General features: G+C 44.6%; 1 long non-coding RNA gene and 2 pseudogenes across 5 annotated transcripts; all 3 read right to left on the bottom strand.

Moving 5' to 3' along the window:
* Nucleotides 1-604: 604 nt before the first annotated feature.
* On the bottom strand, nt 605-7,157 carry LOC124703562 (annotated as a pseudogene).
* Nucleotides 7,158-7,500: 343 nt separating this feature from the next.
* Nucleotides 7,501-18,583, bottom strand: LOC124703561 (annotated as a pseudogene).
* Nucleotides 8,411-11,625, bottom strand: LOC124703563. 5 transcript variants are annotated; one of them, XR_007003173.1, is made up of 6 exons: nt 11,361-11,625; nt 10,258-11,089; nt 10,009-10,158; nt 9,576-9,614; nt 9,031-9,145; nt 8,411-8,950 (listed from the first exon to the last, which is right to left on the bottom strand). It is a non-coding gene; the product is annotated as an uncharacterized LOC124703563 (long non-coding RNA). The 5 variants fall into 5 exon arrangements; XR_007003174.1 differs by having other exon boundaries at nt 10,009-10,506; nt 10,663-11,089; XR_007003175.1 differs by having other exon boundaries at nt 10,009-10,783; nt 10,860-11,089.
* Nucleotides 18,584-22,014: the final 3,431 nt, after the last annotated feature.

Here is a 22,014-nt window from a genome sequence, read left to right as displayed (position 1 = left end):
AGCCATAACCACCACCGTAACCAGAGCCGTACCCTGATCCCATGCCACCACTGCCTCCACCACCACCACCCCCATGGCCACCGCCACCACCGCCGCCAATGTTGCCTCCAGAGCCATAACCAGCACCATAGCCCGAGCCGTAGCCATAACCATGACCGGCACTTCCACCACCTTCTCCTCCGCCACCACCACCACCATAGCCTCCTCCTCCAGCGCCAATGCCGGTGACAGAAACCGGGGCTCTGGCGGCAGCGGCGAGGTGGGTGCCGGTGAGCAGGACCAAGAGAGCAGCGAGAGCTAGAGCCTGCTTGTTGGTGTTCGCCATTGTGCAAGGAGATAGCTTCCAACTATCTAGCTTGTGTATGCGTTTTGGTGTTGTGATCAGCTAGAGGTCGATATAGACACAATTTATAGGTGAGCTCACATGCATTTGCAATTGACACGAGTTTCTGAAATGGTGCATGTCATCATCTCACCTAAGTAACTCCACTAGGCACTAGCTAAGCTAATAGCAGATGAACTGAATGACAAATGTATGGATGGGTTTGGGGTCACAGACACATGGCATATACGTAGTAGTATAGTGGGGTGGTTGATCAACTCAATATGACAGAAAACCCAACGAAATCCATGCATGCATAATGGAGCACTCACTGCTGCCTAATTTTGTCAACGTTGCTTTTGACAAATACACACGTTGTTTCTTTTTTTAAGGACATGCGCATTGCTTCTTCCAGCCACCTCCAAGCAAACACATGTACATCACTACAGCAAATGTATTTCCTTGGATTGTTTTTTACATATGTTTTCTTGCCAGGGAGGAGGAAAGAAAGATAAATTATCATTAGATGGATAAGTTTTGAGGGAAGACGGTGTGGATGAACTTGAGGAAGCGCTCCGAGTAGAACCGAGGTTCGACGACGGATATCGACAAGGGGTTATACTTAATGGACTTGTAGGCATGCTCCATCTTCTTCCTCATACTGTACTCCTGCAGGATGTCAATGATCCCTATGTAGAGCACCACATCATACACCTGACGGAACGATCTTCCATCATCTTCTGCATGTTTCTCTTCTTTCTCCGCTCTTGCGGGCATGTTCACCCCTAGCTGGATCTGAAGCCTGTCCAATTTGGGAACAGATTGAATCATCTCAAATCATACACTAGAATTGGAAGAACATGAGAACTGACTGTCAAAGATTAATGACCTTGCTGTGCCTGGAAGCAAGAGGTCTACTTCCTCGAAACAAGCAGAGGACGAACGTAGGCGGCTTCCCCTTATGTGTGGTCCGACAGCAACTTTGCTTTTTTGGTCGCTACCCCGCTGCACCAAAACCAGCCCTTCTCGGTAGTTACAAGCGGAATCTTCCTCCACAGCATCTGCATTACCGATGTCAGCAAGCAAAAAAATTGAAATGGATTAATTCGACGACTTATTCAGACAAATGAAGATATATATTGCATCCTTACCTTGTTCTGAAAGAACGGGTAGTTTATCTGGCAAAATGCTTTCATGGAACGATGCTCCTCTTTGTAGGTTTTGACGAGCCCGGTAGTGAAAACCAAGAAGTAAACTGTAATCCATTATACCCTGATTCCTTAGAAATTCGCTGTCCGTCTCAATCTGCCTACACAGAATAAGAACAGAACATAGCTGTTACAGAGAAAACTGGCCATGAGGATAAGCTGCTTTCTTAGAGAGAGCATGCTTACTTGAGCAAAGAATCCCGCCAAGAAGGCTCAAGATAAAAATGAATAGTTCAGATCCAAGTCTTTCAGTGTTGTGTTCTCATCGATTTTGATTTTGTCAGTAGAGCGGCCCAAAGATGAACCTTTCAAATCAAATCTTCGATGAATTCTAAGTTCTGTGCAGAACATGTTTCCCATGACTACAAATCTGAACTGCAAGTACAAACAATCAAAACATACATTTAATAATAAACCATTATTTACAAAAAAAAAATAACTAGAATATATTATCAATTATGAAAATTAATATCCTTTTAGGACTGGATAAATGAGTACTACCACTATTTAAAACAATATGAAGCTTTGGACAAGATCTGTAATTTTGACCATCAACTGCAACCTTTACATGAATGCAGGCAACAAAAAAACTACCAAAGTACTTTCCTTGAAAACTCCAATAGAATTATTTTGACACGAGTTGTATATGCACTACTTGCTGAAAAATTACAAAAAAAACACAAATTCTATGTTTTTGTTTCATATTTGGATATGAGAGAGTATCAAGGAAGCACAGAGAACATTTATAATGTCATTACCTTTTGACCGCTGGAAGGTTTCACCCTGTGGAGGCCAAAAAATTTAGTTATAAGTGTGTTCTCGTAAGTACGGACATGGCGATAATAGTGTGGAAGCATACGCAAAAGAACCTACATGAAAATATCATGTCAAGAAAAAATAAAGTTGCACATGTAAACAAATGAACTGAAGGATAAGTTTGACTCAATTGTTAAGATAAATCAATAAGTGAACTAGGAAACTATTTCAGAGCAAATATTATTTCCTTGTGAGAGCATGTTGAACATAATATAGTCAGATAAGGTAAAAGCTCTGGATCGTTAAACATATCCATTTCTGATCATTCAAAATAGCCCATTCTTATCAAGTGTTGGGATCTGGTAGACAAGGAGGCCAGGATCCAGTTTCTCAAAGTAAAACAAATGAGATGATGCTTATCATAGAAGCACTGGATAGAAACAAGAACCTGCACTTCCGATTTCCGAAGAGTCTTGATCATAAACCGGTCATCTTGCGATAAGAGAAAGATACTTCCACTCTTTCCAGGAGAAGATAGCTCCCTGAGAGCATCACTTCCACAGATGGAGATCATATAATCAGCTGTGTCAATCTTGAACATCTCCCTCAAATTTCTGTAATCAAACATGAACAACAAATTAGTCTTCCTGTGTCCTGAAATAGGAAACAGTATTGTGAGGGTGTCTCACTAGCTACTAAAACAAGGAAACTCCAACCTGTATGAATTCATATAAGCAATCAAATAAATTGAAGTCATAAGCAACCAATGTGTTTGCAGAACAAGAAAGATTCAGAGAGATTGCAACAGAGTACAATACTTAAGGCGTTGAACTTGTCGGCATACTTCATGAGATCCTTATATAGTTGTTAAGCTAAATTTTAAGCCTGTACTATATATTATCAACAGAAAAACATATGCTGACCAAAAGATATACTCCTAAGGGTGAAGTGGGACTGAAACAGAACAGACCTGAAAACCATCGGACAGTAGTCCTTCCACTTAAAATCTACAGCACGATGTGAAGGGGTAAGGCGTGATCCTTTTTTGGGGAAGTTCATCCAGAAACTAGCCTTGGGGCCATAATCAGAAGCTCGCACTTCACGCCTCTGAATCGGCGTAATCTTCCCAACGGTGTACCTGAGAAGCATGATCACATTTAACCTTTTACTAATTTTTTAGAATGAAGGCGCAGAGTGCCCGGCTTAACCTTTTACTGATCACAATGTAGAGAAGGAAGAGTTACTGAATTTCAATATGCATTACCTGATTCCAAGCTGCAGACAGAGCATCAGGTCATAGCTCCTGTGCCCTTTAATGATAGCCTCTCCAGGCCTCTTGATATCCCTCATCATTTTACTCTGTCGATGCCTCAGTTTCTTGGATGACTCCGGGAAGGTCTTGTTATTCAGCACGACCTCACTGATCAGAATGCCCTGCGCGTATTCCCTCTCGAGTATCGGGAAGCTGTTAGAACCAGCCGTGTCTTCGCATCCATTTGTTTTGTCAGAACCACCAACACCAGGTTCATGCCTGGTAATTCTCTCGACGGCCACCCCGATGCTCCAGCGCCTCTGCAAAGATGGCCTCTTCTTCGAAGGCGGCCGGTGCTCAAAACTCCGGTTTCTCCTGGACAGAAAACTAGCACCTACCGCTACGGACTCTTGATCCGAATGGTGCTGGAGGATGTTGCAGATGTCTGGTAGCACACCTCTCTTCCTCAGCTCGTCGATGTAGAGCTCGTGGGCTGCGGGAACCCGGGAACATTTAGGATAGAACGTGCCCTTGCCATCCTTGAACCCTCTGGTCCATGTTCCGACATAGCAACTGCCGTCTTGCCATGTGTACAGCCCGTACCCGTGCATTGCACCGTCGAGCCAGTTCCCCTGAAATGAGTCCCCGGTGGCGCTCCACGTGAGCACCCCTTTGCCAGACATGAGCCCGTTCCTCATGGCGCCGACGTAGGTTGTACCGTTGGCCCACGTGTACCTGCAGCCATGGCCCTCCATCTGGCCCTGGACCCAGGGACCTTCGTACATGTCACCGTTGCAATACGTCTGGACGCCATGGCCGTGCTTGCGGTCCAGCTTCCATCCTCCCTTGTAGGAGGACAAAGAGCTTTCGGAGCTGCCGATGTATGTCCCTTTGCCGTCCATGTACCCAGCGGAGTACTCACCCTCGTGGACAGCCCCCGACGGCCATAGGGTTCTCCCGCAGCCATGCCTCATCCCTCTCCGCCACCCGCCCTCATACACGCAGGAGCTGCCGGACCAGACGTACCGGCCCACACCCTCGGGGATGTCGCCGCCCGATAGAAGCATGCCGGAGTAGATATCGCCGTTGGGGAGCGTGACCTCTCCAGCTCTAGGGCCGCCGGGGGAAGCTGTTCTGGATGCAGCAGCATTGGGATAGTTTGGTCCTCCATTTGTTACTGGAGAGTGAGAGCAGGCCCCAAGGCCATTGGCCACAACAGGGGGTGTCATGCACACAAGTACTGATTATCTAGCAGTGGCAGGGGGTTGTGTTCCTGTACATGAGGAAGATGAAAGGAATACAGACATGAGTTTCTTTTCAAGTTGAGCATGTAAACTGAAATGGAGAGAACAATCCTTTGTGCATACAAGATCGAGAAGCCAAGCAGTGGTAGTTGCCGAAATGTCTTTCTAACGTGCACGGTTTCATTGTGTTTCTCCAAGAAGTATGTTTCTTTCGTTACTGTTTCTGCGAGCAGTACTAATTTTGATACTAGGTAGTTACATAGCTAGTGGTGAGGCTTACTTTACTTTTCTAGAGTGGCACTGGCATAGGTGTACAATTCACTGAAAGTTGTGAATCAGTTAACTAACCACCAGGCAGGTACTGCATGTCTGCAATTATAGAGGTGGGAAGGGAAGAGATATCCACATTACAATTAAGTAATGCATATTCATCAATCATGAGAGGAAATACATGTATGAACATATAATACATATGTAGGGTTGTGAATAGTACAAGATCACCGTAATAGTAAGTGAAAACACATAATAACAAGTCCATAGATAGACTAGAGAATGAATAGTAAGAAAATAGGGAAAACCACACATTAGTAGTTTAGTACAGTACGTAATTCTGAATGAGGAAATGAATGTGGAAGAATCAAGCAGAGATATCCAGCCGTACAAGGGAAGGAAGGAGGTAAGTTAGGTGGAGACCTGAAAGACCAACCAAGCAGGCAAGCAGGTGGATGGGAAAACTGAAATGGAATTGCGGTCCCATCATATATGCCTGCCTGCCGGAAAGAAATGGAATGGAATTGAAATGCATGTGATGGAATGGGAGGGCTGTCGCTTGGTGGCTGGCCGTCCGGCGTCCGGCGCTGAAACGCCGTCCAGCCGCATCGTACTCCTCCCCTGCCGCCGGGGCAGCGAGGTTGGCCATGAACAGAGGGGGAGGTGGTTCCCTTAATTACCTAGCTAGTTAAGATCGTTGTCACATGGTTTTGGGAAAACTACGAAATAGAACACTGCTACTTACTTGCTTATTACTCGGAGACAGTCAGCCAGTTGAGAGTTGATTGCAGCGCACCCAGACCCAGGCCAGGCCAGGAAGACACCAAGCACCGCTCTGCTCTCTCTGTTTTGCTATGTTCTGCTCTGCTCTCTCACTCTGTCTCCAGAGATATCGGCCGATATATGCTGCTGCTCTATATTGACAGACAATCCGCACAAAGCAGCAACTGGCATGCGCACGTGAGCCATGTGACCGCCAGCCTCCATATTTTCGTTATTTTTTATTACTTACGCGCAATCAAGAGATCTCGTGCTAGCTTCTTAATTATGCAAATGCAGTGCATGCTGATTAACTTAATTAAAACATTATGAGTTCATACACTGACAGGCGTACTAACTCCATGCATGTACTCATGTTTACTAATATACTTGTAGCGAAAAATTAAGGAGTAGTACAGAGACAGAGCTGAACGGATTTGACACTATCCTTCTCCAGTCTCCACCCACCGACAGGCGACAGGTAAAGCTGGTGGCGCCGATCGAAAAAACTACTAAAATCATGCATACATGCACGAAAGCGCGTACATACTTGCGTCGCCAAGTACATAAAATTCCTTGATCGATTCATCTCAGCAAAGCAAGTAAAAGTTCTTTGGCATCCAGCACACACAGCGAACTACCACCAGTAGAATATATTCCCTCCATCCTTGCTCTACCCTTCCTCCTCTGCCCGTCACTCTCCTTCCTTGCTCTACCCTTCCTCCTCTGCCCGTCACTCTCCGCAACCGAGATCGATCGATCTAGCGGCTTTCGTTCTGATCTGCTGTTCAGATGCCTTATCTTCTATGTACGCAAAGCAGATGCATGTGCATGTGTGGCATCCATGTCTAGGTTCTTTTCTCTAAAGGGGAGCTGGACGGATCATTAAGCTGTATCTTCCCAAGAAAAGCAGGGGTTTTCCAAATATATAACTAGTACTAGTAAGTCGAGGTAATTAGTTGCCTTCACTTGTCTAGAGAAGAAATCACTTTATATAGCTAGTCTTGCTTGCCTGGCAGGTTTCTTGTTAGAACTGCTGGGCAGCCAAGACTTGCCATATCGGGTCTGCATTCGCACAATCGCACTAGCTTACGCGCTAGCCCGGGTCATATATGCATAATTTTAGGAAGACGTCCATGATCTGTACAAATGCAACTAGATGAAACATGCCGAATCGACTTCCGAATCAAACGGCCCAATTCAAGTTATCGCAGAAAGAAAGTAAGGAATTCTACCTGTTCGTTGCTGGTGCGTTGATCTTCAGAGTTGTTGATACTGGTGGTGCATGCCTCCAAACAGAGAGAATTCAGGAGCGAAAAATTCCTGAAAGTGGGTGTAGCTTCTCCAGGCAGGTCTGGCGTTCGGTCACGAACTGGGCCTTGCTTATGGCGGCGGCGCTGGCACAGTGGCACCCAACAACCAGGTGACCACAGGCATTGTTGATAGTTCAGTTCAGTGTAGGCGGCTGCTGGACAGGACTGGGCTTGGAGATGGTGATTGCCCCGCAATCAACGCCTGAGGTCTCTGAGTCTGGTCAGCAACTGGACTCTAGACCGAATCTGTAACTGGTTCTGCCACCTTGATCTGTACAATGGACAGATCATGCATGCTGGAACCTCAACTCTAGATCGAGTTACCAAGCATGCATGCATTCTGAAAGCTGTAGAGAGATTGGCTTCTGAGTTTATTTACTACAAATTGGCGATTCGAGCTGTTGGTTGCTAGTACATTGATCTTCGGAGTTACCGATACTGTTGGAGCATGCCTCCGATCTCCGGAAGAAGAAGGCACATGCCTGCACATGAAGAATTTTCATGAGCAAAAAGATGACTGAGAGAAGAGAGTAGTAACTGTAATAGATAACTGATACTGGTTGTGAACATCCCAAACATAGTGCAAGCGAGAAAATTCTGCTTGATTGTGCTATTCCCAAACTACACTACAGCATTTATTTGTTTTTGAAACAGACACTACATCATTTTAGTGTCATGGACACTAAATGTTGGCAGACTTGGCAAGTAAAGAGATTCCTGAATCTGTAAAATAATTGATGTCTGCGTAATAGCTATTCAGTCTGATGACAGATATTCAACAAATATTTACTGGAAGCGTCTAGTCCCATATAGCTTGGCACCCTTTAGGATGACACAATCACGCAAGTACTGCACACATCGAAATACGCGGGCTTCATGTAAATTGGGATGAAGGGAGTATAGTTTTTAATGACACATGTCTCATGTTCATTACCACTCCCATTCAAACAGTGGCAGGGCAGTGCATCTAGATGTCAGATTGTGGGCGCAAAGAACCAAGAAACATGAAGAGAAGGGAATTAGACGGTGGCTGCAGTCCTGGCCTGACTAGAGTTCTTTTCTCGCTTTTTCTCTCTTTTTCCCCGTGTAAAATGCACTCTGTAATCGGACCTGGTTAGTCTGGTCCGTGTTATTAAAAAACTAGGAGGCATTGGCGCGGCGGCACGCCGCGCCTGTGAAGCAATGTCCGAAGAGCAATGGCATGGCATTGTTTGTAGGTCGATCATTCTGTGAAATTTCAAATTAAACTTAACAGATAAAATGGCAAGCAACAATAACTTAGTTGTAGTAGTAGCATATGTGTATGCAATGGATTACATGGTGGAGGGCATACATTTTAATTTTAGGTAGTGGTAGACAGAGGCGGTACATTTGCTACTGAACTCGCAATAGTACGGCACATAGCATTGCTATGTACAGAACTGTTCCGACTTCTTTTTAACAGAAAACCGTGGACTTCACTGATCTGTTGCAGGTAGTTCGCTAGCAACAATATGAAATACACTATCTGGTGCATGATCATGCCACATCATACCACCACCCGAGACTAAGCTAGCACCATTAGTAGCTAAGACATGAGGCACTGAATTAAAAAAAAAAGTCTTACAGTAGAACACTTTATAATGCAAAAACGTTGGTGAGCAGCAGAAATTTTGGATCCCTGAGAAGAAACTCCATGCCGAGATGAACCAAATTCACAAGATTGGGAGGCCATTTTATCAAGGATGCATCCGTTTCAATTATTATCTGTCCCATAGCTACCTCGGCTGCAAACTCGATGGCTTTCAGGCAGGCAACCGCTTCAGCGTAGAGAGCACCAGTAGTTCCTGCAGTTGGTACACCATGTTATATTCAAAGGATATGCAAGTATATGTGAAAACAAACAGAGAAGGAAGCCAATGTATACAGTGTTTCCTAGTGGTCTCCTAGTGATGCTGTTTTAGCAGCCGTGTTTGGCTGCTGATGTTACACTGTTTTGGTGGTCATCATCAGCACTTCAGAGTGTATAGCCAATAATCTACCTGTAGAGCTTTCCCCACAGAAAATAAGGCAACAGAGCTGGAGACATCTTCAAACAATTGTGTGCAGGTAAATTACTAACCTGCACAAAATTGCAAATTCTGATGTATTACTGCAAACGTGTGGTCTGTATGTTCTTGGTTGCAATGTTGCACCCTTGTGCCTCCATGGAAACATACTTTTATGTTAATTGTCTCATGAGATCTCAATAATTTTGGTATATGATGGACACATGAAGGATGTCTATACAATCTAAGATAAGGACTTACGGGCATATCCAAGTAAGTTGCTAGATTTAGCATCATTGACTGAAGGTGCTGGGCAGGCCAATTAACATCATGTACATGCCCCGAGTACAGTTAAGAATAAGGTAAAATTGGTAAAATACACATGTTGCTTGTTAAATGAAAGTAAAATTATTAAGAAAATTACCTTGGCTCTGCTGCTGCGCTTAGGCGTCGACACCTAGACCTATTATATGCATGTCCAGTGAGATAAGTTTACCACCATTATTTGCATCATAGGGCTAGGTACCACTGGTAGTCGCTAAATGTAATAAGAACCGTAAGTCTGAAACTAAAGTATCCAACGCATTGACAAATCGGAAGATAACAAAATCAAACTTTGTCTACAACAACAAAAATAGTCGTCATCTTGCCAAGGTAAGAAAACAAAATCAAACTATGATTACAAATTACCCATCATTGAATAGCCAAGTTTTACACAAAACATATCCATCCAATTAAGTTGGTCTAAAGCAACTTTCCTGAAATCAACCTCTACTCTGCCCCAATTCGTGTTCACACCACAGGTAAATGGCAACGAATATTGGCAGTAAAAATTGTGTAAGGAAGTAGAGACATACCAGGAATGGTAAAACGAACATGATCTGAACATTTGAAAGAGGTCAACATAGATGGGGGTTATCATATTGAAAGCATCTTTTCTTTGGAGCTTCAGCATTTCGACTTGTGGCACACGTTCTGAATCTTCATAACGTCATGACCATCTAAATCTGCAACAGCAAAATCCTAACTCAGATGCAAACATCATCCAAATATCAAAGGTATTTTACGTATTTTCTGTAGAAAAGTGAGCAGCTTAAATTGCAGACCTTAGGTTAAGCGAAACACCATAACTGAATTATATGCTAAAAGGTTTCCACATTTTGACATCATTTTGCTTCTTATCTGACAGGGGACATCCACAATGACATATGCGGCCTTGCACCACAGAGTCAGATGTGTATTGAATGACCTCCTGGCTCCAATCCATCTATCTTCATGACTGTCCATCCATGGAGTTCATCAATGCTCGTTTTAGCTCAGCTAGCTAACAATCAAGTTCCATGGAAACATTTCATCTGAGCAAGCAATGTAGAATTAAGTAATGTAAATGTTCTTTTCAGAAAACCTAACAAAGAAACAATGCAAACATAAAATCAAAATTCCAATTTACTTGACTCATATTCCAGAAATTCCTACTTGTTAATTTTTCTCACTTGTGAGTCATAACAAACCTTAACTTTCACTCTGAAAGCTGTAGGCAGTCCTTCCCGCAAGTTATTACTCACATATTCTGCTCCATTTCATGGAGGCGCTTGAATCATCTCATTCAGCCAAGAATCCATGTCATCCATCCTGCAACATTTTATCTTCTCAACTTGCTACTACTTGCCCAATAATCTGAATCTCCTTCAACATTATTATTTTCTACCTTAATGAAAGCTTCTGAAAAAAGGTTGCATTGAAAGAAGAAATGGAATAAATCTGGCCTGCACACATCACGATCCACATACTGGCAGTTATGATGAAGAGATTCTCAGTTGCGGAGGAATCGATGGAGCCGATGTCTCAGTTCTCCAGCACCCTGTAGTGAGTCTGCATCTCCATCCTGTTGGCCATCAGCGCCACCATTGTGAAATGTACACCAGCAGGTGCATTGAGCTTAAAAAATCCCAGGAACGAATAAATAAGTTACGGAGTATAAACAAAGCTAATGCTTGCAGTAGCTAACTATACACATCTTCAGCCTGTAAATCGAAACATACTCAGAATCAGCGAGAAAACAAAGCTACGCATATAAGGGTAACAAACATAAAATAGTATGCAACATTTAGTCCTTGCTACCTAGCTAGGTTCTGTCAGCTCCATGCCTCAAAGAATTACTGAATTCAGTAAGGAGAGATGACGCTTGACATGGAGGAGATGTCCTCACCTGAGCGACCATGTGATTGATGTCTCTGCTCCTAAATCAGCACCGTCTTCCTCCCAGGCTCGCGTTGTGCACTCGCGCCGCCTGTTGTTATCTTGCTTCCACCGGCAGCTCCTCCAGCTATCATCTGCCTACTCTTGGACGAAATCGTGGCAACGACAGACGAATTCGCGAATCGCGACCGAAGGAAAGGAGGAGAGGCGGTGGTCGAGTAGCTGCTGGTCGAAGCAGTCCCGGCGGCCGCACTGATGACCTCGAACGCGCAGACGGCAAACCAGCCGGCAGGGAAGCCAGATTGCCTCCACGGCTGCCGTGATGGCAGATGAGGACCTGACCCACTCTGGCGCTGGCCACGGAGAAGGTCGGCCATGGGGAGCTCGGGCGTGGCGGCTCCAGGGAAGGTGGAGGCGTGCATCGCGGCGTGAATTAAGGCCGTAGAGGAGAGGCGTCTGGGAATTTGCTAGGTCCTTCTGTATTATTCAGTCAAAGCGGTGAGGGAATAAAACTAAGCGGTGAAGTGGGTCCTGGTAGATATCTCTGGATAGTACTAATAGGTAAGACACAATAACCGGAAGTTCTACCGGTAACCGGTACCCAATTTAGGCCAGAAAAAAATGAAAATAGAAGGGAAAAACAGATTTAAAAGATCAAGAGGTACGTGTCACAAAGTAATTGAAGGGGTGTAGGAAAAATTGGTGCATCTACAGTTTCCAAATCACTAAGAGGTGTGGTAAATTGTTTGTCTTTTATATAGGGTATAATAAGGTAGGGGACTCCCCTCCCAACGTTTGCCCAAAAAGCACATCTCATGTATTGAATTTAGGGTCAAAGATATCTCGGAAAACAAGGGCACCATTTGAATAGGGGCAGAGGGAGTGCCTACAAGAAGCACCAACTTTAATGATCCTACTAATTTATCCTTGGAAAATTTAAGATATAGACACTGTTCACGCAAACCTTTTTCATAACTTGCCTTTGTATTTCCATGCTGCTGACGATGGCGCTATTCTCTAGAGATGGCGTATTTCCATGTATTTGGTTTCAATAACCTAGGCCCTGATCACAACGATGTCAGAATGTATCTAGACAAACTAATACATCATAAGAAGTTTACACACAAAAAAAGTAATTAAAATGGATATAGATAAGGAAATATTCGCCATGATCTATCTATCATCAACTACATCTCATAAGACGGCAGCTTTGTGATTCTCGCATATAAATTAAAGGCCTAGTGTGCCAGGTGAACAGATCTCCAAACAACACAATGGCAACAAAAGGAGACAAGGCACATCAATGGATGCTTTGATTTGTTGCTGAAATGTACGTAGTAGTGAACAGAATTTGGAACGTACCTTCATAACAGGCGTCCAGATCTTTCTCCTCTAGGCTACCCAATTGCACCCGCACCCATCTGGGGAGCGTTTTTATACCAGGACAGTATCTAATTTCGAGCCATCGGAGAGAAGTGTATTGTGGGCATTGTGGCCCATCCGGTAGGGATGCCATGGTTTGGCAGCACCTAACCTTGAGTTCTTCCAATGATGAGAGATCTCCCGAGTGAGATTCTATTGATTTCAGCCTATTGCAGCGTCGAATGTCTAGTTTCTTCAGGTACATGGGAAGATTGAGAACCAATGACAAGCTATCACACTCCCGTACCGTTAGAGATACACTTGTGGAGGCAGTGACTTCTAGTGTTTGGATTCCATCTAGCTGACATGATCGGACTTGAATGTTACTGCAGCGGTGAATATATATTTCCTTGAGGGATGCAGGAAGAATGAAAACCCCTGACAAGCTAGCACAGCCATCTAAACTTAATGTTTCCAGGCATGGAAGGGAGCGATCATCACTGCAAGACCCTTGACGTAATTCTGACTTTCCTTGCTGCTTGCCAAATATGGACTCGAGTTTAGTGCAGACTGAAATATCCATTGTCTTGAGAGATGCAGGGACGTCGAATACGGATACCATTTTTTTACAATTCTCTATCTCAAGAGAGTCCAGGCGTGGCAGAAGCTGACACCTTTCTGCTATTGATGGTTCAGGAGTTTGTGCATAACCGGTCAGACTATTGCATCCCTTAATCTTCAACCTACTCAAGGTTACCAAGCTTTGAAATTCTTTCTCTGGCCAGTGGATGAGTGCATTGCAGTTATAAATTGTCAAATCTTGAAGCTGTACAAAACATGTCCACAGAGTTAATGCACCTGAGTAAAAGAACGTGTTGCAGCATAACTTCATGACTACCAGCGGGGATTTATGTTTACAATCCTCCTTGCTGGCCACAAGTAAACTATGCTCAGCCAAGGACGTTTCTGTGTCTTTGAGCTCCAAATTCAGATTGGTCAATGAAGTAATACATCTAGCTATCCTCTGGCACATCTGTTTGTTGCCTTTTTTTATGTCCAATACACTGAGTTTCAGTGCTTCAGGTAGAGTTGCTAACTCTGGGCATCCCCCAAGAAGAACACTCTCTAAGTTAGGGAAGGTTAGATGTTCACCATAAGTTGCTTCTGTCACCCCCCAGCGCTGAAAACTCTTTAAATCATATAACTGGAGTTCCTTTAATTCTGGAAATGCAGACCATTTCTTCATATCATTACCACCAAATAATCCTCCCTGAAATGTGCCAGCTGGTAATGCCACCAGCTCTGGGCATTTCTGAATTGATAGTTTCTGAAGCCGAGGAAAAACTATCGGTTCAGTTTGAGTTACTTTGTCTGCCTGCCATTTCTGAAAGCTCTTCAAGTCTTCCAGTTCAAGTACCATCAATGCAGGAAATGCTGACCGTGCCATATTAAAATCTCTAGCACACATATTTCCAAGCAATGGTGCTGCCGGGAGTTCTATCAACTCTGGGCATTTCTGAATCGATAGTTTTAGAAGATGAGGAAACAATATCGCTCCTCGAGTTCTTTTGGCTGCCTCCCATCTCTGAAAGCTCTTCAAGTCTTCCAATTCAAGTACTTTTAATGCAGGAAATGCTGAGCGTACCACAGTTTGGTCTCCCACTGCTTCAGGTAATGCGATCAGCTCTGGGCACATCTGAATTGACAATTTTTCAAGTCGAGGAAACAATAAATGTTCTCTTTGAGTTCCCTCGGTTGCCTCCCATCCCTGAAAACTCTCCAAGCACTCCAATTCAAGTACATTCAGTATTGGAAATGTTGAGCATACCATTGTATAATCTCCACCACACGGTTCTTCAAGCAATGGTGCTTCAAGTAAGTGTATCAACATTCCACAATGCTTAATAAATAACTTCTCAAGCTGAGGAAATATAATATTTTCTCTTTGCCTTCCATTTCTTTCCCACCATCTCTCAAAAACTGGTAGATGCTCTAGTGTAAGCACCTTAAGTTTTGGAAAAGTGAAGGATGTATGATTGTTGAACAAGCATTGCAACTTTTTACAATGAAAGAGATGGATGCTTTGCAACATACACATCCATGTCGGGAAATTAGTGCCTCCATAGGAATATATCCTTACAACCTGCATCCCATCATGTGGTTTGAAACGCTCTAGCACCTTATGATAATGTTGTTGCTCCTCCTCACGACCGAAAGTCCATCTTAATGTCAGTTCTTCGAGTTCTTTTTTATTTGCGAGGTTTGCCATTTTGCATCTGCTTCTGTCACATTCTCTAGCTGAAGTAGCTCTAATTGACCACCAAGGTTTAAATTTTGTAGCTCTCCAACATTGCTGCAATATGAACCAGTACCTGCTATGAAACATGTAAGTGTCTGCAGTGAAGTGAGTTTTCTGAGGTCTGGAGGCATGCTCTTCAACTCTGAACATCCATGAGTATAGATATGACAGAGAGCAGTCATATACTTCATTTGCCTTGGAAGTCGATCAAGATATTTGCAGCCAAATAGGTTCAACGTTTTCAGGTTATATAGAATGGTTATATCTTCAGGAAGTGCTCTAATACAACTTCTTGAGAGATCAAGGTACCTCAGGTGATGCAAATACTTGGGGTTCAGTGGGAATGATTCTGTCCGTATATAGAGTTGTAATGCCTGCAAAGAGCTGTACTTTGATAAATGTTGCAGTGAACATTCCATATAACTATCGCACAGCAGTGATTGGATAGCTGGCGATTTTCTCTTCAGAGAATCATTCAAAATAGTTTCTGGTTTTCTGCATGACAAAAATAAATGCCGGGCAGATTCCGGAAGCCACTGAGTTCTACTTGGTTTCTCTGTTACAATAGCACATTCTTTTCTCATAGTAGACAGTGCAACATCATGCATAAGATCATGTATTTCACATGTAACTCTGGAGTAATCCTGATTTTTCTCATCTAGGATTTGCTTGACATTCTGAAAGAACGACCTTGAGGCCAGTTCATTGAAAATCTGTTTACCAATGGTCTCAAGACGGACTCCTTCTTGTTCTTGGATAAAGTCATTCGCGATCCATAGTTGAATAAGTTTGTCCACACATATAACATAATCCTTGGGAAACACAGCACAGAAAGCAAAACACTGCTTCATATCCGATGGCAAGTCGTTGTAGCTGACTTTCAATATCGCCAAAATTCCAGACTCCTCTGTGCAAATGATGCTTTTGTTTAGCACAGCGCTCCATTCTTCCAGACTAGTCTTGGTATGCAATACAGATCCTAGTGCTTTGGCAGCCAAGGGAGAACCAGCACATCTCTCCACAAACTTGTCAACCATATTAAGGATCTCAGGAGCAGGCTTACTATGTGGCAAACTGAATGCTCTTGTTTTAAAAATTTGTGTTATGAATTTCTTCTCTAGAACTGCGATGTCATGGGCTTCAACTGTACTCATGAGTTGTGCAATTCCTTTCATGCGAGTTGTCACCAATATGGCACTACCAATACCACCATATTGAAGGCATGCCTTTAGCTTGTCCCACTTATCAGGATCTCGGTTCCAGACATCGTCCAGTACAAGAAGATATCTCTTTCCGCTGAGTTCTTGCTGAAGCTTATGTAGTGCTTTCTCATTGTCATTCTCACCAGGGCCACTGCAGATCTTGCGAGCAATGTCATAAACATTAAAATCATCAGAGACACAGATCCACCTCTTTATTTGGAAATGCTTCTGGACTTGAATGTCGTTGTAGATGAGTTGTGCTAGGGTGGTTTTTCCCAACCCACCCATTCCAACAATGGGAAGGACCGTGAGTGTTGCAAAATTAGCAGGCTCAGTTAGTGTCTTCACAATCTTCTGCTTCTCCTCATATCTTGACTGGCTAACAATATTCTCTGGGTCAACGATGACAGAATCTGTCTGTTGCCACTGCTTACATGTCGGTGTTTGCTTCTGATATTTAAACCCAAAGGCATTCATTTCAGTAACAAGGATCTCAATGGTCCGCACAATCCTGCGGAGCTTGTTTCCCATCCTGTAACGAAACAGAACTCTATTGTCAGTGGGAAAGAGTCTCACTACATCAAAGCCAAACTTGCCATAATGCCCATTCTTCTTGGCTTCGCGCCGGAGTGCCTCGTACTTCAGCTCGTCAAAGACTTCATTTGCCCCATAGGCCACTGTCTTCAGCTCTTCTAGCCAGGCTTTTACCCCTTCTCTATGAGTTGCCTGCTCCTCAGCATCGGTGATGATATCCAGGATGGCCGGCAGTTGGCGTTTGAGGATCTTCTGCTGCTTCTCCATGCCCTCCATCACCTTGTACTGTTCCAGGAGATAGCTGGATGCCTTGTCCTTCACCATTGACACCAGTTGACCGATCACCATACTTGTCACTAACTCAGCCATTGGAACGCCCAGAACTCATAACACACACATAGAACACAGGGGAACACAGCTGCAGGGCAAAGAAGAAAAATGTTTGAGCAAGTGCTTCTGAGGGAAAAAGAAATAATGCGAGTATTGACTTTCTGGCAGGCTGGTGACTACAGATGACACTCCTTTCAACAGCTTCGTAAAAAAATAGAGCCAATAAAAATTCATATCTTAGATGTCACCATAATCAACTTGCACATTGTTTACAACCAATACAGTCACACTACTTACTTAGTATACAGATATCATAACTATCAACTCACCTCTATTTCTCAATGGACTTGTTTTAGCAAAGATTTTTTCTATGGGGATCACGGTGACATCAGTGCCAAACAAAAAGACAGTGATAAAGTCAGACATTGTCTGTCTCAATTGAAGGACGATATTGTTAAAAAAAAGAACAATGACAGGCCGGTGTGCAAGTAAAGTGTTTGTTTGGTGAATACGATTGAATGGCATGGCTCCATCAGTTCAACCCATCCCTGAGCACATAATCTCTTAACTAACTTGCCTTACATAACCTCAGTAATGGATCTGCCTTTAACAGCTTATGGGAAGCTGCTGGCAAAATAACCAACCCAACAACGCAAACCAGCACACAAGAACGAAAGACGTTGTAACAAGATGAGTGGCCCAAGACAGCCAACGGAGGACCATTATCCGCACCTGGACTGCGCACGAGGAACAGAACCAGCAGAAACTTTCCGGGGGCAGAAGATATGTTCTTGGAGCCTGACGACAGAACATGGAAGGAGCAGGAAACACAACCATGAAACATAAGAGGCCTCATGTTTCCATTATGTAGGATTTTCCGTGATGAGCTATCCCTTTGTACCAACCGGACGTAGTAGGAATTCAATCATCCAACACCTCTACTTTATCCTTAGGTAACTAAATGGGCAATTATTGTCTGGTAGAGCTAAGTGGAGATCAACTACAGATAAATAAACTATAAGACATCAATACATCATTGTATCCACAGATTTGGCATGGCCAGCTATCTCATATGTGAGTAAAGGTGCATTTGTGTTCATGACAATAAGCATTCAGCCAATAACAGAGATGTGTGCCTGACTGAGGACATCGAATGGCAAACAGAGTGGGTGTTTGGATGAGCGAGGGGTACCTGTAGAGACATCTGCAGCATAAATTCCCCTCGTTTCCATCAAACAATCCCCTCGTTGTCTCTCGACTGCAATTTACTTTCTCAGCGTTGAGGCATTTCCACAAACACCTCACGCCCATTAAGATGTTCCAAACTATCTACTCCATTTCCGTACAAGAAAATAATCGCTAGGATGCAGGGACTCCTTACCAGTTTGGCGTCGGACTCGGGTGTCGCATCGCCGGGGGCAAGATGGTGTCGCGTCTTGCCGTGGCGGAGCGGCTGCAGCGACTTGGAGGCTGTCCTGTTAGTTGCAAGAACAGCGAAGTCGCCGTGGATCTCTAGAAGGCTGCATCTGCGTTGGCCAGTTCAACTTCAACGGAGCGATAAGTGTGTCTCAGTGCAGGCAGTTTTGCGATGGAGATCGCTGGTAAAGCTGTTCCGTGGTTCGTGCAATGGAACTCTGGCGCTTGTTTTGTAGTAACTTCTAAAAGGAAACTTCGGTACTCCCCCTTTATTTATTTTGAGAATTCGCCTACTGGCATTTATTCAGGGAAAACGCTTCTGCTGCGATCGGTTCGTACCTTCCTTCGCGCGCTGTCTGCTTTTCGGTCCTGTTGCCTAGCTCTAGCTGCTTTTCACGGAGCTAACTTTTCCACGTTGGTTCCTCACGGAGCTAACTTTTCCACGTTGGTTCGTTCGATGCATGCATGTATCAGCACTTGGTCATGGAGCAGAAGCAGCACTTGGGCACACCATTAGGGCATCTCCAACCGAGCGACCCAAATGGACGCGATGGGTCTTCCGTTTTGGGCCGTTTGGGTGGCCGAGCGGACGCCCAAACGGAGCCCGCGTCCGCGCGTCCGTTTGGGTCGCGCGGTGCGCCCAACGCGGCAGAATTGGGTCGCGGCGCCGTATGGTAGGTTTTTTCTTGTAAATTCACTATAAACGTCAAATAAATTATAGAAAATATAGAAAATAGTTCAAATGCTCAAAATTTATTACACAGTACATTGTTCACGTAATCAATGATAAAGTATTATTCAAATAAAATGTAAAAACGGTACAAATGCTTTAGGCTTCGGAATTTCCTTCATCATTGTTGTTTGCAGCATTGTTGCCTACATGCTGCCATAGGTGCTCGATCAAATCAGCCTGCAGCTGGTTGTGTACAGGTAGATCTCGAATTTGCTGGTGTGCATGAAGAATGTCCTGGAATGATGCCGGACCACCTTGAGGAGTAACCAACTCTCCCTGGCCCTCCCAGTCATTATCAAAGAGTGAATCATCCCGCTCTACCTCAACAATCATGTTATGCATGATTACACAAGTGGTCATCACCTCCCACAGAGTTTGCACATCCCAGGCTCTGGCAGGGTGTCTGATGATAGCCCAACGAGCTTGGAGGATGCCAAACGCCCGCTTGACATCTTTCCGGGCTGCCTCTTGCTCTTTGGCAAACCTTGCCTCCTCGCTTCTGAGTTGGGTTTTCGGATTGTCTTCACGAGTGTAGCCCAAGGTGGATAGATACCATCAGCAAGGTAGTACCCCTTGGTGTAGTGGTGGCCATTGATCTCAAAATCCACATCAGGGGACTGACCGTACCGTACGCTAGCCTATCAAACACCGGAGAGCGCTGCAGCACATTGATGTCATTGTGTGAGCCAGCCATTCCGAAGAATGAGTGCCAAATTCATGTATCCTGTGAAGCAACAGCTTCAAGAATGACTGTGCACCCCTCAGAATGACCGCTGCATGCCCCCCGCCAACCAAAGGGCAGGTCTTCCACTCCCAGTGCATGCAGTCTATGCTGGCAAGCCTCCCAGGAAACCCCTGGAAGCGTTGATTGACAACAGACGAGCTGTGTCCTCTGCATTAGGTTGTCGGAGGTAATGTTCTCCGAACAAACCGATCACTGCTCTGCAGAACCTGTACATCGCTTCCAAGCCGGTAGACTCACTCATGCGCGTGTACTCATCTACGAAATCACCGGCAACGCCATATGCGAGCATCCTAATCGCTGCCGTGCATTTCGGTACGAAGAGAGGCCTACCTTGCCAATTGCATCCACTTTCGCGCGTAAGTAGTCGTCGTAGAGCTTGACTCCATCCATTATCCGGCGGAACAACGGTCTGGACATCCGAAAACGACGGCGAAACATGGCCGGCGTGAACAATGCCTTGGGTTGGAAGTAGTCGGTGAAGAGCTGGTCATGGCCGCGTTCTCTTTTGCGGTCCAAGGCGGCCGCGCGCCCCGGCAAGGACCCCCGGTGTACGGGGATCTGCGAGACAATGTGCTCGTGGATGATCAGCGTAGCCTCCGTGAAATATTCGTCGTCGGACTCCTCGTCTGACGACGTGTCGATGAACTTCTTGAAGAAGTAGTCGTCCTCGCTGTCCACCATGATCTACAGATGAAAAGGGACAAATTTAAGTACGCCCATTTCATCGAACACCTCGCAGGCGGAGGCCATCCAATGCGTCCGTAGGGACCTGCAGGCCATGGCCGTCTCGACCGACTTGCGGTCTGGAAACACGGTGCACGAGAGCTCACCTTCGGCGGCAACGGCGCAGCTGCGAACGGCGGGAGGTCTCGCGACGGTGAGAGGACAACAGCGACGGCGACGGCGTCCTCCGACTCTGCTACAACGCGGTGAAAGCAGCGCGGGGCCGTGACCTATGCTTCCGCCCCGCTTTCCGGCGTCTCGACGATGGTGGCCGGCGTCGTCCCTAATCGCCGGTCCTTGGTTGGCGGCGGAGCGGCGGGAGATGTGTGCGAGGGGTTTGTGTTTTTGGAGACAGACAGGCGGGCCAGGGGCTGACAAGGGGAGGACGCGAGCGACCATCCTTCGGCGTCCGCGGCCACGCAAACTCGTCCCAGATTTGGGCCGAGTTTGGGTCGTCCCGGACGCCGCGGCCATCCGTTTTAGGGATGGGTCCGCGCGCTGGGCCGTGGTTGTTGGACCCATCCGGACGCGCGGGCGCGGGATGAGTCGCCCCATTGGAGATGCCCTTACACAGCTCGAGACCTGTGCATGCAACCACACTTCTAGACTAGTGATCATAGCGTACCTCCTTTGCTACTCATGCATGCAATAATTTGATAATTTGCTATGTGCACACGGGAAGCTACTTTTTAAGTTGTGACTCCCTCCGTCCGAAAGTATGTCTTGCCAGAGATGTTTTATACATTCCTTACTTTTGTAAAAATTGCATATAAAATTTGTATCGAAAGAATATTAGAGATGTTGTAATGTTAAAATACGTTTTGCCACAAGTTTGTGGTTTTGTAGTAATCATCTATAAATTTTATTATAATAATTGGTGATTTTTGTTGTAATTAAATATGTAGAAAATTTGTCATTGCTTAACCAATTTTTCATAGACACAAACCAAAAAATTGTTGTAATATATGCAGTTTTTTTATTGTAATTTCTGTCCATTTTTGTTATAAACTAACCTATGGCGAAATAGTTGTAAATTTTATCACTTTTTATAACATTATTTTTTAAATTTTTATTGTGATAGTATATATATTCTATAAGCGGAGTGAAATATTTTGTTGCAATGCTGGGTATGACTTAAATTTGTCGTAGGGTCACATTTTTGTTGTAAATATTGAATTTTTTGTAATTATTGTTCAAAAAAAATGTTGTTTCTAAAATTTGTTGCAATAGTGTACTTTTTAATACTGCGTTAATGTATTTCTAACAAGGAGTATTCTAGTGAAATGCCAATGCACCATCTAAACTAGCAGAAGCTAGCAA

Source organism: Lolium rigidum, chromosome 3 (genome assembly GCF_022539505.1).
Source record: "Lolium rigidum isolate FL_2022 chromosome 3, APGP_CSIRO_Lrig_0.1, whole genome shotgun sequence".
Taxonomy (NCBI): domain Eukaryota; kingdom Viridiplantae; phylum Streptophyta; class Magnoliopsida; order Poales; family Poaceae; genus Lolium; species Lolium rigidum.
This window is presented reverse-complemented; position numbering and strand designations above follow the sequence as displayed.